Source organism: Chionomys nivalis, chromosome 20 (genome assembly GCF_950005125.1).
Source record: "Chionomys nivalis chromosome 20, mChiNiv1.1, whole genome shotgun sequence".
Taxonomy (NCBI): Eukaryota; Metazoa; Chordata; class Mammalia; order Rodentia; family Cricetidae; genus Chionomys; species Chionomys nivalis.
The window spans coordinates 31,913,338-31,931,102 of NC_080105.1; the positions used below are offsets into that span (position 1 = coordinate 31,913,338).

General features: G+C 42.3%; 1 protein-coding gene across 26 annotated transcripts in view; it reads right to left on the bottom strand.

The window, feature by feature from the left end:
* The window catches only part of Sorbs2 (sorbin and SH3 domain containing 2), a 190,283-nt gene that overhangs the window by 112,043 nt on the left and 60,475 nt on the right, over positions 1-17,765 (bottom strand). The window contains exon 3 of one of the 26 annotated variants that reach the window (XM_057752483.1): positions 12,222-12,277. The exons of the other annotated variants lie outside the window; for them this stretch is intronic. The gene's annotated coding sequence lies outside the window, so the exon portion shown is untranslated. The remainder of the gene's footprint in view (positions 1-12,221; positions 12,278-17,765) is intronic. 26 annotated transcript variants of the gene reach the window in all.

Here is a 17,765-nt window from a genome sequence, read left to right on the forward strand (position 1 = left end):
ATAGCATCAAGGAAAAAAATCAATAGATCGCATAGTCACAGGATAAGACATTCACATTGTTTCCTTGAATTCCCAGACCCTAGGTTGGAAACAGGGGAGCGGCTGCAGTGTATAAACCACAGAAACGGGTAGCACCACGGCCATGCATTTCCCGTCATTTTCCTTCCTTTAAACTTCCCTTGCTGTGCCACACACATGACACCTAACACTTAAATGGCAGCGTTTTTCAGTGTCTTCAGAACCTGCTTGCTAACAAATATCAGATGTCATTATCTACGAGGTACTAAGATATTTGCTCTCTGTCCTGAATACCATTCATTACAGCTGGGCAGCTGGGAGGGCCCCAGGGTGCCAGCAATCAGCTTTTCATGGATTCGACTTGCCAGCGGAAGCTGAGCATTGGAAAGATGCTGAGTTCTTGGTGTTGCCTCTCCTTTCCTTGGGTCTGGGCTCTTTAGATGGTGCTAGGCATTCTGGGGAGAGAGGGGCATAGCTTTCCATCTTTGGATGTGCTGAGACAAATTGATGTGTTTTATTGAATGTGGGATATGTTTCCACAGTGAATGAGTGTAAGAAGACCAAAGGAAAACAGCTAAGGGTCTTCCCAGCCCCAGGGTGAAGCCAGCTCTTCAGGACTGATTACTTCCCAGAGTGCTGTGGCATCTGTAGGGCTAGCTCTCTGAATGTGGTTCTGGTGAGCCTGTAAGTGGTTGGTCAGCTTGATGGCTTGCTTTTGAGAACTCAAGTGGGTGTGTTGAATTTGACTTTCTTTGCTGTCCTTTATCCTGTGACCAGAGGGTTCTTCCTAAAACCTACCCACCTTGGCTAGTCTGACTCTCTTCTACTGACTCTCTTCTAAGGAATAAGCTTCTAGCAAATTCTCCCACCTCGCCAGCTCACTCTCCATTTGCAGTACCCATGCTCTCTACCTCCCTCCAGTTTGGCTGTCCTACCGATCTTTTTGAATATTATTATGAGCTCCATTTTTCCTCAAATTCAGACATTTAATTTTGATTAGACATATGAATTTGATTTTTCCAAACTGCATACATCTTTCTTCCCTTTTTGGGCCCCACTTTCTTTCCAGAGTCATGTGGCCCAGGCTGTCCTTGAACTCTAAATGTGCCTGCCTCAGCCTCTTGAACACTGAGATTTCTGACATGCCATCCCCCTCAGTCCCTACCCACCTTTCAGGGCTTCGCTCCCCATAGATCAGCTACTCTGTTCGCTCATTCAGCAAAGGGAGGATGCTCATTTCCTTCATCTCCGTCTTCTCCTCTCTGTTTTCTGTCTCACCATTTAGTGTCTCGCTGCTTCTGGCTCAGCACCTTGCCTATCCCGATATGTTCAGCACATTAAGCAATCATCACATATAAGAGCGTGCTGTCACTTTATATTTTAACCAAAAGCATCTATCCCCCAAGCAATTGCCATGAGTCTTTGATGAGTTCTACGAAAAGACTCAGATCTATTTGTGAGCGTTTCTCCTTTAATATTTACGCTGCACTTCAGTCTTCTGTGGGTTAACAGCTGTGAATCATGCTCACCTGCTATAACCCAACAGAAGCACAGAGCACCATCCCGCTGATATTCTAGTTTGTAGTTGTGATCAGTGGTCATGGGTAATTAAGCCACTTACTTGTATTAATTAGGGGGTTGCACTAGACAAAGCTTCTAACTGTGGCTCCCTAGCAGCTCCAGTTGGAGCCCTATGACAGAGTGCAAAATACATGCCCTCTGATAGAACACCTCCCCACTACCTACAACCGGGGGTGGGGGTGCGGATTCTGGCAGAGCGTCCTTGAGCAGATTAATCACTCAAGTCTCAATTTTATTTACACATAAGCTTGGGAAGAACAACTTTGGTAGGATGTCTAAGAGGATCTTCACCAAACTTAACTCTACAGTCATCACGAGTATTAGTTGTGATTGCTATCTTACATGTAATACTGCTGCTGCTGTTGCCTTTGGGATTCTTGTTTTTATCTTTAATAGTTTATCATAATAATCTTTTGGTTGCCTTCTCTCCCTCTCTCCCTTTGTGCCTCCTCCCCTCCCTCCAACAATTTGTCAGGACATTGTCTTCAGGACATTTCTCCGTGTTTTAAGTACACATTTCACATTATCCCCCATCAGCATCTAAACACCACACCCTAACAGAGTGCCAACCTTGGACCAGACACTGCCCTGGGTCTAAGGGGAGTCAGGTTTAACTGGGTAGGTCTTTGTTGGGAAAGTTTGTTGACTGACAAACTGGTATGATTGGCTCATCTTTCGTGAGATGTATTTTTCCTAATTGGAAATCCTGCTAATAATTCTTCAAAATAATAAATGTTCTCGAAGATTCTTAAAATAATAAACATTCTTAGAAACACAGCGTGAAGCAGTCCCCAATGCCCTCCTTTCAATACAGCTTATCAGGCCGGGCGGTGGTGGCACACGCCTATAATCCCAGCACTCGGGAGGCAGAGGCAGGTGGATCTCTGTGAGTTCGAGACCAGCCTGGTCTACAAGAGCTAGTTCCAGGACAGGCTTCAAAACCACAGAGAAACCCTGTCTCGAAAAACCAAAAAAAAAAAACAAAAAACAAAACAAAAACAACAACAACAACAACAACAAAAAACCCAATACAGCTTATCAGCTCCTTGCCTGAAGATATTGATGTCTTTTCAACGTGTTCTTTTAAATAAATGTGTTTTCATTATGAGGCAAGCCTTCCCACTTCATCTTGTCTTTATGATGCATGTGTTTTCTTAATGGTGACCATGTATTAGTTACTTTTTGTGCTACTCACTGTTTATTTACCAATGGAGAGATAGAATATTATAATTTGACTTTAAGTTTAAAATTACCCAAGTTTTCATGGGTCCCTTTTTAGAGGTTCCAGGCTCCATAGATACATAATCTATAAAGTTTGCTTGATACGAACTTTGTACTGCTGTATTAGAATACATGCAGCTTTGAAAACTACACTTAATCATCTATACACACACACATATAGATGATACAAGTTTAACGCATAATGAGAGTGCTTATTTACTTGTTTTCTAAAATGTTTTTGTAAGTATTAATATATTAAAACCTTATGAAAAGAGACACGGGGAAAAATAGAATGACATAAATATAGTATGGGAGTTTGGCCCTAGACCAGGACTGCAGAAATAGAAGGGAGAGAAATGTGTCTGGGAGGAGAGTCCACTTTTAGGACATTGGAGCATGCATCTCTAAATACGAGATGAATTTCTGGAGAGAACACAGGGTCCTGAGGGTACAGCACCTGGTCGCCCTGATTTAAACTCAGTGTGGTGATTACAGAGAATCAACAAAAGTGTGAAGGGAGAGGGAACCCGAGTGTGTTGGGTCACATCAGGAATCCTGAACCGATTCTCTTCACAGAAGCAATAGCATCAAAAGAATGCACACATGCACAACTCCTCTCAGTGCTGGACCCTGTTTCCATGGTTACTGATGGGTTGCTTCAGTCAGCACTAATGGGATCTATGGACCTTCAGCAAAACATGTTTCCATCCTTTCTGAAAACTGGGTAAAATATTAAGGAAGTCCACAGGTTCCTTGATGATCCTCTTGTTTACGTAGCCACAGCGGCTATCCAAGTTGATGCAGAGTCAATATTATCTCGTCATAATGATAATAGGTAGAAGTAGACACAGAAGAATTTTAGCAAACTGATCTGTTGGTATTTTATGGGACCTTTGCATGTATAATGAGCAGATTTTACTTGGTTGGGTCCATGTTTTCTTATTTTGAAATTAAGGAAAAATTAACAATTTTGTTGTTAAATTGCCAAATTTTGCCTTTGCCAGGTCTTAGGTGCATGACAGAGAAGAAATACATAAAGAAACTGACTTCATTTAACAAGTTCTTTAAACCACTGTGTCTTCACTGGGAATCAAGCCTTCCTTTTATCAAGGTAATTTTGAATCATGATATAACAAAATATGATATCCTAAAATGACCCTGGTTTGCTTGTTTTATGATGAAATAATGTTTATTCCACATTTTAACATAAAGCAAGATGAATAGCTGATTCAGGGAAAGGAACTGAACTCCAGAAACACACAGATGGCCATTTTGAATTAGTGGCTAGCGTTCGTCTGGGATTCTGCTGTGGGTGGAGGTGATACTTGCCTAAGTGACTCAATCATGGGAATGCAATTGACTTAATGCTTAGCTGGTCCTTACGATGTGGCCTTGTCTTACTTGGGGTTACTATAAGTATGATGCAACGCCATGACTAAAAAGCAAGTTGGAGAGGAGAGGGTTTACTTGGCTTACACTTCCACATTGCTGTTCATCATTGAAGGAAGTCAGGACAGGAACTCAAACAGGGCAGTAACATGGAGGCAGGAGCTGATGCAGAGGCCATTGAGGAGTGCTGCCCATTGGCTTGCTCAGCCTGCTTTTTTATAGAACTCAGGACCACCAGCCCAGAGGTGGCACCGACCCACCATGGTCTGCGTCCTCCCCCACAGATTACAGAGAAAATGTCTTACAATTGAATATCGTGGAGGCATTTCTTCAAATGAGGATCCTTCCTCTCTGATGACCCTACCTTGTGTCAAGCTGACATAGAAAACCAGTCAGTAGAGGCTTTGGATTTGGGGCTAGAAAGTGACAAACCCAATTTTCACGTGTGTCATTTTGTAATTAGCTGACTTTTAGTAAACTCAGACAAAATAACTTCGGTAGAGACTACAATTTAAAAATTAAAATATAGTCCCATAAAGCATAGTACTTGTGTTTTACATCTACTCGGCCAGACCAGGAGTGGGCTCAAGGTTCTGTCTTTTGTTACAAAAATCCAAGGTTTTCTAGGAGCCTGTGACCGGGATTCCCAAAGAAGTTGCTGGATTTATGGAGGCAATCCGGCCAGCCTGGTTCCTACCTTTGTCAGCTAGGCAAAGATTTTTACCTACCTGCCTCTTAGATACGAGATCTTAGCTCACCAAAACCAACGAAAATCAACAAACAACCTGCCTCTCTCCCACCAAAATGTTTGGGAATTGTCTTGAGAATTCTCTTGCTAGGTTTGCACATGCCATTATGTGTGATGCTGGAAACATAAGTGACTCTAGATGTACACTGGTAGACGCTTCTTACAGTCTCAACTATGGAAATGTCAGATTAGTTTCGGTCAAATAGCAAAGTCGTGTCTAAATCTGGTTAACCAAATGTCTCCTTTATTCACCAGAGCCTTACAGATCGAAGCTCAGCAACACAAGTTATGTAAACCAGAGAGCCATTCCTAATCCTAAACTCTATTGTAGTGTGTCTAAGACCAGAAAGACAGTAAATTAAGATGCCTGACATTTAACCAGGCTCTTAGGAGACCTCATAGGTGTCTTACAGTTAATCAAGAAGAGCCTTAAGTTGCAATGTTTTGATGCTTTGGAAAAAGACAGCCTAGAGACGAACCCCAGTGGTGTGTCTGTCTGGCCTGTGAGGAAGTAGTGGGGATGACCAATGGCATCTCCAGCACTGAATGGTGCCAGCCACTAATCAGGAGCATCACCAGGGCCTTCTCAGAGAAGATGTCACCTGCTAGAGCTGGGCCTTCCCATAGTTCCTCCCTCCACTGTAAAACAAGATGGACACTTCCTTGCATTAGTTGCTGTGAGGATGAGAAGACATTTGTAATACAGTATGGCAAGAAATCCACGCATGAAAGCTGGACTTGGTGGCTCAGGCCTACAATCCCAACACTTGGGAAGGAAATGCAAGAAGATTGCATAAAGTTTGAGGTCAGCCTGAGCTGTGGAGCATAAAGCAAATACAAAGCAAGCAAGCAAATAAACAAGAAGCATGCCTCAAACAAAACAAAAACCCTTAAAACAAGGGGTTGGGGAGATTAGCTCAGTTAGAGAAGCATTGGATGTGAAAGCATGGAGAAGCAAGGTCAGGACCGCAGCATTCACCATATAAAAATGTCAGGGGTAATGGCGTGAACTGTAATCCCACTGCCAGGGAGGCAGGAGCGGACAGAGCCCTATGACTTATTGGTCAGTCAGTCTAACTAGTTGGTGAGCCCCGAGTCAATGAGAAATCCTATGTCAAAAGAGGAGGACATTTGTGGGAATGACACTCTGGTTTAATCTCTGGCCCCCATGGAGATGGAGAGAGGGGGAGAGAGAGAGAGAGAGAGAGAGAGAGAGAGAGAGAGAGAGAGAGAGAGAGACTACAGAAATTGTTTATTCCCCTTTCTTTTATTTTCTTGTGTGGTAATGTATATTTTCCTAGTATAAACACATAGAATTTTGTTCAGGGAACATACAGTAAACACTGATAAGTCTATAGAATCAACAAAGAAAGGGAGTATTGGATAAGTGCTATATGCCTATAATCCCAGATATTTGGGAGGCCAAGGCAGAAGAATTTCAAGTTCAAAGCCAGTTCAGGAAGCAGAATGAGCTCAAGACCAGCCCGGGTAAATTATTGAGGCCCTGTCTCAACTAAAAGCATGGGGGAAACTTCCTGAGAATTTGCTCAGTGGTAGGGAGTTTGCCTAGCATGTGTAAGACCCAGTCTGAACTCCAATATGGCAAAAAGGGGTAGGGGCTGGGGGGAGATGTAGCGTTTTCCTTGACCTGCTCCCCATTTCTAAGAGGAATCTCCCCTCATGCTCCGCAGCCCTCTGTGTGGGCTAGTACGGTATTTCCTTCTGCAATGTCTTCCACATTCAGTTTTCTGAATAAGCTAGAATCGGGGCCTCCCTCGCCTGCCTCGAGTAGCATGGCCCTCGTCATCCTGACGAATGATGATCATGGTTCTGCAGCTTTGGGAGAAGGGTTCTCAGAGTGAAAAGCCCTTGTTTCTGGCCTGTGAACACAGGCCATGGTGCAGATACTGAGTTTTCTGGGAGAGTGCTTTATGACTTTCTCACTTTTTCCTTTTACTTAGTCTAATGACTCATCTTCCAGATGGCTCTGTTCAGTTTTAGAATTCTCACAATCCACTCTGTGTTGGTGGTGGTGGTGGTTTTGGGGGTGCAGGACACCAGCATTTCATGTACAGTAAAACTTACGTAATCTTCAGGGAGCTGGGAGAGATACAGCGCACTCAACGCTAAGCATTTAACGTTAGGAGGTAACAGCTTTCACTATCTCATCCTTGGGGGTGTTATAGTTTATATAACTAGTGGCTCACTTCCTCTGTTGCCAAGAGATTTTGATTATCAAAGAATACTTTTATGCTATTGAAAAATAGACAAACAGTGGATTATAAGTATTATAGAAACAAATAGAGAGAATATAATCCGATATTTTAAAGCATCGACTTGAATCTTATCAAAAGGAAAAATATCCCCAATATACATTTTGTCTAAATATTAATTTCCTTCACATACAGTTTATATTAAATGAGAGCTTCTCTTTGGTGTCACTCACTGCGTAGAGCCTTGAATTGGAGGACTGGAAGCCTCCCTGTGAGGATGTGGCCCCACCCCAGTCACTTAGAGCCATAAGCCATCTTCCTTCTATCTGTTTTGAAATACATCCTCGTCCACGCAAATGAACACTTTACTGTTTGACCTTTAAACATTTCCCAAGGGTCTACAGGCTCAAAGGTTGGTCACTGTCCTGTGGTGCTTCTGGGAAATGGTAGAAAAGGTTGAAGAGTTGAGCCAGGTGGGAGGAAGTTAAGTCACTGGAAGTGTCTGCGCACAGGACAGTGGGACACCTAGCTGCTCCCCTGGTTCACCCTGCTTCTGGGTCTCTGGGATTTAAAAAGGTTTCCTCCACCACATATTCCATCCCATGCTGTTCTGCGTCAACACAGGCCAAAGGCAAGAACAGGGCTGCATAGCTGTAGGCTGAAACAGACCCTTGTAAGCAGATTCACCCAGATATTTTGTCATCACGATGGAATTGTGACTAACCGTGACATTATCAGGATGACAGAGAAAATGTTTTAAGTCATATTCTTCACTAGTAGATTTTGCAAAATGTGAGCAGCACTTAGATTTGGGAAGTTGTTAGAGAATACCAGCAACTTAGTTATTTCTGTCACTAACCAGACAACCTTCAGAAATGTCTTTTTAGTCCTTCTGAAACTAAAATGTCAGAGATCCCTGTTTGACTGCTCACAGCATGGGCCTAGGGTCCATACGGCAACAATTGATCTACACTGGCCATCTCAGAGATGAAAAGTTGAAATAGCTCAACTTACATACTACTCTACAGGTAATGGGATTTTGTAGATTCAGGCTTCACCTTATATGCATCCCTGCTTTAGGAGCTGGGCAGCAGGTATCTGGACTGCATGTCTCTAACAGGAACATGGAGATGGACCTAGAAAGCAGAAGTTAGGTGATTGGAACTGTGCCTCTGGAGGGGAATGGTGTTAACTATCATAGATCTGGAAAGAGACTCCTTCCCTTCCCATCTCAGATCAAAGTTCTACCTAATTTTATTCTTCCTGACAAAATTATATATTAATTTAAAAACAATTAATGGATGCATTTACTGATCATTCCTATCAAGACTGCTAAGTAGGTGAATCTTTTGTTGTTGTTTATAACACAAGCAACTTGTGGTCCTATCTACTTCTAGGATGTCTTGTGACCAAGCATCCACACACTGGAAATGGCTTAAACGGGAGTCTGAAAAACTCAGATGGTTAATTTAAACCCCTCCTCCCAATGATCTTCAGAGTTTGCTTGAGTATACAATGCCATTCTGGTGATTCAAATACAGAGGCTAACCCTGCACACTGAAAATTGAGGAAGAAGTGGAACTTAGAATAGAGCATTCCTCCAAATGAAAAACATGTCAGATGGTTCCCGCCGATGAGGAATTTCAGTGGTCTTTGAAAGCAGCATAAGGCAAAACAGCCACCACACTAATCACTTCCTCTCCTATTGACTTAGCAAAATATTTATAAAATATATTTCCATTGTCATGCCTAATTAATCATCCCACTATTATTTTTCAGTGATATTCTCTTTGTCCTTACACAGAAAAACTGTTACAATAATTAAAGATTAGGAAGTAATGTCTGCTATCTTTCTGTTTGCCTATTTACTTCTACATCTATCTATCTATCTATCTATCTATCTATCTATCTATCTATCTATCTATCTACCTACCCACCCACCCACCCACCCACCCACCCACACATCCATCCATCCATCCACCTACCCATCCATATTTTCATACTGCAGAAGATGAAAAATACCACACAGATTATTATTGACTGCTATAATGGAAAACAAATTCTACAATCTTCTGCCTGTGCCCTGATGTGTGTTTTTTTTATTACTTTGTGTGTGTGTTATCTATCTTGAAAAGCACATACATGTAAAAAATTTGGCATACAATGGAGGAAGTAACATTTTTCCTATAGAAAATAAATCACCAGAAAAAATTGCAAAGTTCAGTGGAGACTGGCGACCTTGGAAATTGTTTGTATGGGAGCAAATAATTCCAGGGCGTTTCCTTGCTCTCCAAAGTCAGAGCAATCAAGAGGTATGTGAAGATGTAGAAAACTCCATTCTCTTGGAAGATTATCTGAAGTATAATATGTGAATAGAAAGGGTATTGAAGTATGGCAAGAGAATTTAAAACAAGGTGATCTTTTTACAAGGAGATTCATAGCATCTAGAAAAAAGTAAGTTGGGAACATGTAGCTAGTCATATGTTCTTTAGGAATCCATGTGTTGTCTGAGACCAAAGTGCCTGAGTGGTAATGAAGGATGACTAGTCTTCTCCGGTCCTGTGTGCTTTAGTTTTGCTCAGCAACAGCTTGGACCAGATGCCCAAGTGTTTCACTGGACCCTGCAGAATGAATTAGTTGTATGGGTATGGATGAAAGGAGTGTTGAGTTTGGGAAATGATGTAAGCTTTGAACCTGCAATAGATGCTTTGAAGTTCTTTCTGCTTGGAGATGACTCCATGTCTCATAGTGTCTGCTCCTGGGTAAGCTGTCTTCCCAGAAGATGTAATGAAGTCAGTATCGTTAACACTTGGTATCCATGAAGGTGGCCTTATTGAAAAGTAGCATCCTTGGAGATACAAGGTTAATTGAGCAGGGTACCTAAATGCAATGTCTGTTTTCCAGGGGATTGAGGGAGAGAGATATTGAGGTAGCTGAGGAGACAGTCATGAAGGAGGAGGATTTGTGTGACCACAGACACAGAGGCTATGATATTGTCACCACAACCTTGGGATGCCAGGAAATGCTATAAGCCACCAGATCTTTGGAAAAGGCAAAGGAGGATTCTCCCCCTAAAACAGTCTCAGAGGCAACATATCTCTTCTAACTCCTTGGTTTCAGAGTTCTAGATGTGGAAGTTGGGGGATAATAGAGTAACCAATTAATTTTTGTTTCAACAACCTTAGAAAACTAATTTACTGGCTGAAGTATAGACTCTAGGCCTTTTGTCATTAACAACCCAGGGATTTAATGGATTTGACCCAAGAAGGTATGAAAATTAAGAAAATCAACACTAGGCATCTGTGTATGGCATAGATTTGTGAAGACTCTTTGGTGGCGAATTAGAAAAGCGGTATATATTTCTCCATTTCAGAGAGAGAGAGTTAGGAAGCCAGAGAGTTAGGAAGCAGGCAAGATGATACTAGCAGCCAGAAGCAGGAGGTGGTGACACCCCAAAGAAATGAGGCCCCTGTCTTTTTCAATCCTGGAACCCAGTTGAGGTAAAGACTAAAAAACCAGGATTTTGCAATAAAAGCTATATGGAGACTTGAAAGTGCTCATACTAGGTATATACATGGTAAAATGTATATTCTGTCTACTGAGCATGAACCATTGTTGGTGAACATGAACTATTATTGGTGAGCAAGAACTATTATTGGTGAGAATGAACCATTATTGGTGAGCAAGAACTATTATTGGTGAACATGAACCATTATTGGTGAGCATGAACCATTGTTGGTGAGCAAGAACTATTATTGGTGATCATGAACCATTGCTAACAAGTGGAGAGCATCAGGGTATGGTTATCATGAACGAACAGCAAGAATGAAGGCCTTTTTTAATATTTAAAATAATCCACAGAGTTTTTATAATATCCCCACTGAATCATGTCTTGATGAACCCTGATCATTAAAACGTTATATAACACAAGTAGAGCAAACAGAAGTGAATGCTGGTGTATATTCTCCAAATTTCCAACAGTTTCCAATATAGCAGAGCATTAATGGTGTGAAGAAAACATATTTGGAATTACCTTAAATTAAAATTTCTCATGGTTCTTCTAAGGGGTCTTAGACATGAAAAGGTAATGAGGTCAGTATCAAAAGAGAAGTCTATGAGACAATCTTGGTGTCTGACTTCCTCTTGAGTGCAGGGGCAGATATTCACTTTGACCTGGCTGAGGATTAAACACATCCCTGAAGCCATCCAGACCTGCAGAGGAATATCCTTTCTACCTCGTTTATATTCACAATGACTCACCAGCCATTAAAACTCTTCAACTCTTCCCCTAATACGGAGTCTCACGAGACAGACTACCCCGAGAGTAAGACCTTTGGCTAGAGAAGTTACATTTTCAAAAGTTAAGGGAGAAGAAGGGCTAGACGGCAGGATGTTCAGTTTGGGGCCATGATATCTGTGGTGTTGAACAATGAGGAATGAATTAAGATTGGGTGACATTGAGAAAGGCAAGAAGAATTCTGTTGTTATTGTTCAGAAGTGCACCCAGTGCCACACTATGGAAGAGGGAGACATGTACTTGTTGGTGTCTGAGAGCAAAGACAGTTTTAGGACAAGGGTGGAGTTCAGTTTCTCTTTCAGTGTTTCTGAGACCCACTCGAGAGATTTCGTCACGTGTGCCTGGGATATGAGTCAGTGGCAGAGTGCTTGCCGAACATGTACAAGGTCCTGGACTCCATCCCTACCCCTCCTTGATAAACAGAGACAATCACTAAGCAAAAAGAAAGTTCTCCTGAGATGCTGCCCTTGCCTCCCTTCCTCTGATGTCCCCTAAGGGCTTCTTCTGAATCAGCTTAAACACAGGTGTCTGTGCAAATCCCAAACAAGACATTCTTCTGGGAATAAGAGAGGTAAAGGTCAAGGGAAGGTCAGAGTATATTTATATTCTTTGAGCCACTGTCTAATGTCCTTAACTTCACTGAGATATCTTTTTGTTCTTGCTGTTATTAATAAAATACACGTGTTTAATTTCTTCCCAGCACTATGAGCCCCCGAGCCCAGGCCAACCGAGGTTCCCCATGAGGGCAGCATACCTTCTGAAGAAATGCACCCAGATCAGAAGGGTATATGAGTCTGTCCTAGGCTGGCTCTAGAAGAGAAATATTATAATGAATAGGTGGGTGGGGTCTGTGTGTCAGTTTCAAAATGATCAAAATAGAAGCAAGATCTAACCAAGTAGAACCTGAGTCTACCAGGCTGTTTTGTTCTTTACAAAGGTTGATGTTTACTTCCCCCAAAGACCAAAAAGAAATTGTTGAAAATAAATTGTGAAAACACATTTATTATTGTGCATGCATTACATATCACAATTAGTTTGTACTCAATTATTATATGAAATTAGTAAACTAGAGCTATTTTACTCTGGGTCCTCTTAGACGGTTATGAAGCAATGTTAAGTGTCTTAGCCCCTGACAAGCTTTGCTGATTCATTTCCTCTCTTCTTGGTCCTTATTTAATACAGTATTCTTCTTACAAAGATTTATGCGGCCACTGATCAGTGTTTTAATAAAATGGAACCATGGAGTGTAGTAGCAAATTCATACATTCCACACTTGTATCCTGGACTCCTCTGAGCTTTTCTAGTTCATTCTGAATATGTGTAGAGTGGTTCAGAGAGAGGTCCATAGAGAAGGGCAATTATTGGTTTTTATTATGAAAGAAGCCTTCCCAAAGAGCTCTCCCTGCTTACACCACTGGGTGCTCCCATACCTTTTCTGCCCCTCCTTAAAGGCAAAAGGTTACCTTTTGTTCCCTGTCATCAAAAATATCTTTCCTTTATCATTGCGCATTTGCTCACTGAAAAATCACCTTTTAGGGATGGATGAGTCTCTGCGATGCAGAGGAGCACAGTAGCTCCTCTGACTGTGTAAGGCTCTCTGATGTGCTAACAGAGGTGGAACCTTCCTCCTTTCAAGTAAGTCATACACTATTTCAAACAAGAGTCTAGGGTTTCTAAATACAAGGTTTAAGCCTGCAGTAGAAATTGGAGACAAAATAAGAAGCTACGGCCTAGGGAAATGGTGTGGGTCTTTTGGAGCTACAGGGAACTTCTCTGTGGTCTTCCACACTCAGCATCAGCCTGTCTTAAGGGATGGTTGTGATTCCATGGTGAGAAGCAAGGCGTGTTTCTGTAGCTCACTCCCCTAACAGCGATAAATACTTCATTTTTGACATCCTAGGACACTTGCTTCAGACGAGTCAGAGTGAATGACTTCTCCCATCTTGGCAGAGTGCCATTTGCAGCATCTGCAGATTGGGTTGAAGAGCTTTCTCCCCTAAAGTGAACTACTCTGACAAGGGGAAAGGGCAGGCTACACACTCCGGCATGCACATGCGGTTGGGAGCCAAATGCCAGATCACCTACAATCTTCATTCTGTTTAAGCTACCTGTTTGCAGGTAACATTGGATGATTCATCTCATTAAAGCTGCATCTGCTTCTGTATTCGATGTTTGCTAATCCATGCACTATTCATGGAAATGGTAATATGCATGTCCATGACTGTGTGCATTCTGTCCCCTTAATAGAGAACACCCTGCGAGCAGAGATCTAAAATCATCTATGAAGTTCAACTCATTTGACAGTAATGATTACTAGCCGATCCTGCAAGATATTTAGACTTTAACATTTCCATATAATTCTAGTATTGCTGAGTTTACCATAAGACAATTATAATATTCCCTGCAGCTTGCATTTACCAAAATTGCGGTCAGAAAGCTGTTTCTCAAGCTCTTACATTAAACCAGGCTATGCTTACAATACCAGGCAAGATGGGGCCTACCATTTCCCCCCATTTACAAATTGGAAATAGAGCCATGGCCAGGTGCCAAGGGACTCAGGCCTCGGTGGTGGGGTGGATCTCCTGCATGGCAACCTGCCTCTGAAGTCAGTGCTCAGGTAAAGAAAGAGTCATTCCCATGGTCATAAAATGGACCTGCTGGAATAGGGGTTAGCAGTTCTTGTCAACATTGCTTCTTGAGAGTATGTGTATGGGGAGAGTAAAGACTTAATTTCAGTAAATTTTGAAGTTTTATCATCCTCAAAAAAATGATTAATCATGAAGATGTTGAGGCACAAATCTGCTCTTTTATTAAACCACAAAGCAAGCTTGCACCTAAGGCCACTGTTCTTTGCAAATGAGCCTTGAGAGCATTGCAGAAGCCAATCGTGAGAGACTGGATAGTTGTGGGTTCCTCATCAGAGAATATAAGACCCAAGAGAAAGCAGGAGAAGAAATGGGGGGCTGGGCTGCACATCAATGTCATCCAGGGCCTGAGAGATGACTCAGCAGTTAAGAGCACTGGCTACTTTCTCAGATGACCCAGGTTCATTTCCAATCACCCACATGGCAGCTCACAACTGTCTGTAACTTCAGTTCCAGGGCTTTTGACACCTTCACACAGACATACATGCAGGCAAAACAACAATGGACATGAAATAAAAATAAATTTAAAAATAATTAGTGCCATTCATGCAGATAGTCACATTGCGTTTTCCTACCAGTGATAGCACAGAAAAGAGGATCCAAACAAAATACCCTTTCTAAATGGAGTCATTGATTGCTTGTCTCCAGGAGTGTGAGTGACACCAACCCCATCAGTTTTCCGTAGTTATTCGTGGGTGACTTTAGCCCACAGCCATCCTAATACACCTGTCTGATGGCGTCAAGCCCCTCTAGGACTTTGTGTAGGGCTCACTGATTTATGCTTGTTCCTTATTTTCTACAGATCCACTGGGATGTTGAAAAACATCAGCTACACAACATCTCATCTTCAGCAGGGACGTGGGGAATCAGAAACTGATAATCCATATCAGGTAAAAAGCAGGCAAACATGATTCACCCCAAACAGTGCAAGCAAGCTCATTGGTCTCATTTTCCCCTTTGTCTCACAGTTAAGCTCACGTGTTAGAATTCCAGGTTAATATGTCAAGAGAAGCCCGGCTTTAAATGCCTTAGCAATGTCCATTTCAGCTGAGCTGCTAACCACCAGCGCTTGGTACTGACAGCCACGGTAAGGGTTCGGCACTGACTCCTGTCCACAGTTTCTTCCCTTTCTCTAATTATGCCTCAAGCTTTAGAAGCAACACCTCTCGCTGTGACGAGGAGGGAGGTAGGCTTCCCGATGATCGTTCTAACTGGCAAGTGAACTTAGAATTTCCACTGCCTTCGGGTTTCAGGTGCGGAACTTAAGACAGCTGCTGGCAGAAGAGCTGCACTGACCGACCTCTGACCCTTGACCTCTCCCCAAAACTCATGGAGAGAGGGAGGTGATGGAGGCAAGTGGCCCTGCAAGAGCTTGGAGTCAAGCATGTGGGCCTTTGCCTTCCCTGGGTTGCCTGAGCTCTTCAAGAGGAGTCAGACTGGTAATATACAGGCAGTTGAAAAGACATCAACTTCAAATTGGAAACCGTGAAAAGAAGGGACTCACACACACACACACACACACACACACAAATACCCACAAAACTTTACAAAAGTAAAATCTGAATGTTCTGGAAGACTGGGGGCAACAGTGTTGATTCTGACGTGTGGAGAGAGACTGTGCACATGTGGCCTCATATTGGTGACGATCTCGCACCTTTGTGGGGATTAACACATAGCCAGAAAGGGGGTGAGGAAACGAAGGCTTTTCCCACTGACAGAACGGTTTTATCGAATCATGCTCTGTCCACCTTTGGAATACTAGACTCACGCTCAACCCTAAGGAAAACAGAACATATCTTTGCAGTGCGGCAATCTTTGTTCGGTAAATAAGCCTGCCCGTGCTATCGGTACACAGAAACAGACTGTGTTGACCCCGAGGAGGAGACACAAATACAGCTGTTTACTAGTTGGAATGAGTGTACCGGCTCCTGAACGATCTCCGCTGAGCACGGCTTTAAGGTCCACACTGCACTGGGGAAAAAGAAGCACTGGGAGGAGAAAAGAACGGAGTGAAAGCTGGCAGTACATTCTTGTGATGTCCACGCTGCCTCCTTGCCCAGCATCTACCTGTGCTTGGCATTTACTCAAGGAGGGCTGTTTAGGCATAGCACTCAGCAAGCAAATACTTCACTGACCTGGAAGAGCACATTTTCCACATTGAAGGTCAGGGTATGCTTATTCTTTGGCCCACTGTCATATGTCTTTAATAATAATGCCCTGGCTAGCACCCCATAGAAGGGTATTTTTGCTAAAATATGCAGAATTCATTTCTTCCCAGCAATTTTCGACCCCAAGCCCATGCCACTGAGGAGGGCAGCATACCTTCTGAAGAAAGGTACCCAGATCAGAATGGTATATGAGTCTGTTCTATACTGACTCCAGAAGGAAAATTTAAAGCTGTGTGTGTGTGTGTGTGTGTGTGTGTGTGTGTGTGTAAGAGAGAAATAGACAGAGAGACAGAGACACAGAGAGAGAATGATTGTGCTACTAACCTTCAAGGGTTATTCAAATATTTTCTGAGAATTGGCTGGTTTTGGTTCCCTCTTAGAATGCCATGTGTTTCATTTTTATGCGGAGCTGATGACAGGCTAGACATTCCAACAGGAGTTTAATTTAACTAATTCCTATCAGGAGAAGCAAAGTAATGGGACTCAGCCCATCCCAGTCAAGGGATTTCCTTCTCCCATAGCAGAGAAAGCCAAACAGACTCTGAGGTTTTGCAAATGGACAAGTTTAGAAATAGTTCTAAGATCCTTCTTTGCCAAATGTTTCATAAAAAACTGTTTCCTTTCTATTTCATGCCAAAAAATGTCACCCCCTAAATATATTTTTCCCATATCTGGTCACATGTCCGAGATTTTTTTCTTTTCCAAGAATAAATAATTCTTTCTGGGCTATAAAAATGTCATTTGCTCTATCAGATTGAACACGTCTTTATATAGAAAAAGCATTTGAAACATCCCATCAGTGGCTCGAAGGAGGGATTCTTCCTTGGAATGATTTTATGAATTCAGATGAAATGAGCAGTTTTAAATTCCAAATGAGCCTCTTAATGGAAATTTCTGGCTTGTTTCATATTGCTGCCTACTGTTTCTTCTAGTGTCCTTTTACTAGAAAGCATTAAATGACAATTAATTTCTGTCTTTGGCCATAATAATGCCTTGGCGGGCGCCCCGATGCAAGGGTGCTTTCTGGGCTCCATTTTCTATTTGCATAGTTGGGAGGATTCGGCTGCAAGGGTTCCGAGAACTCTAGCTTTTAAAATGTGTGAACTTGCAAATGAGCTGTCAAGTTTAATAGAAAGTGAATGAAGCTGTCTAAGGCTAGCCTGTGTCCACTTCTCCACTGGTGTTCTATTGGTCCTGCTTCGAGGTAAAGCCCAGAGCCCTGGAAAACAAGCAATGCATGGGTTGCGTGGCTATTTTCTTTTCTACCCGATCAGCGTGGTAATTACATTTGCAAAGTTGGAAAGCTGAGTAAGGAGTCTTGAAATTTGGAAACAGGGCAAAATGGAAAGATGCTTGAAAAAGCAGTAATATTTATACATCTGAAATGTGTTAAATATTCATAGAGAAACGAACCAAATGTGGTCTCTCTCCTAAAGCTACATATTTAAAGTATGTAGTGACATGCTACATATTTAAAGCTTAACA